Below are 528 nucleotides of genomic sequence, written 5' to 3'. Positions count from 1 at the left end.
AGATTATACATCTAACGACACCGTAATACTTCATTCGATCGTAAGTGAGAATACCTAAAAAATTGCTTTCCCGTGCCGGGAATCGAACCCGGGCCGCGTGGGTGAAAACCACGAATCCTAACCACTAGACCACACGGGAGTGGCTTATACATCCTTTTTGTAGCTTTTGATTGCAGTTGCAGAAAACGACGAAAACAGGGTAACCGACAAGAAATTATGATATTTCTTATGTTCTCAAAGTTTGATGTTATTAAATAATCGAAACGCATTTAATTTCGGAAAATGATATAAGTTTAAAAATATGTATTTGTTGTAAAATGAAAAAACAAACAACAAAAACAAAGAACGATTAGCAGAGCGAGGTTTCGATCCTCGGACCTCTGGGTTATGGGCCCAGCACGCTTCCGCTGCGCCACTCTGCTTTTTACTGTGAGATGACGTTCATCTGGTAAAAAATATTATAATTTTAACTTAAAGCGTTAAAAACATATAATTAAAAACAACAAAATACTTAGAAGAGAGAGGTTT

The 528-nt window shown here is 36.9% G+C and overlaps 2 non-coding genes across 2 annotated transcripts; both read right to left on the bottom strand.

Moving 5' to 3' along the window:
- Window positions 1-67: 67 nt before the first annotated feature.
- Trnae-uuc lies at window positions 68-139 on the bottom strand. Its single transcript has one exon. It is a non-coding gene; the product is annotated as a tRNA-Glu (tRNA).
- Window positions 140-350: 211 nt separating this feature from the next.
- Trnam-cau lies at window positions 351-422 on the bottom strand. The gene has a single exon. It is a non-coding gene; the product is annotated as a tRNA-Met (tRNA).
- Between the last annotated feature and the right edge of the window lie 106 nt (window positions 423-528).

This window comes from Anneissia japonica, unplaced genomic scaffold (genome assembly GCF_011630105.1).
Source record: "Anneissia japonica isolate Jap-2015-1 unplaced genomic scaffold, ASM1163010v1 scaffold122156_len528_cov226, whole genome shotgun sequence".
NCBI lineage: Eukaryota > Metazoa > Echinodermata > Crinoidea > Comatulida > Comatulidae > Anneissia > Anneissia japonica.
Note: the sequence above shows the minus strand (reverse complement) of the source record. Positions and strands in the feature narration are given on the sequence as shown.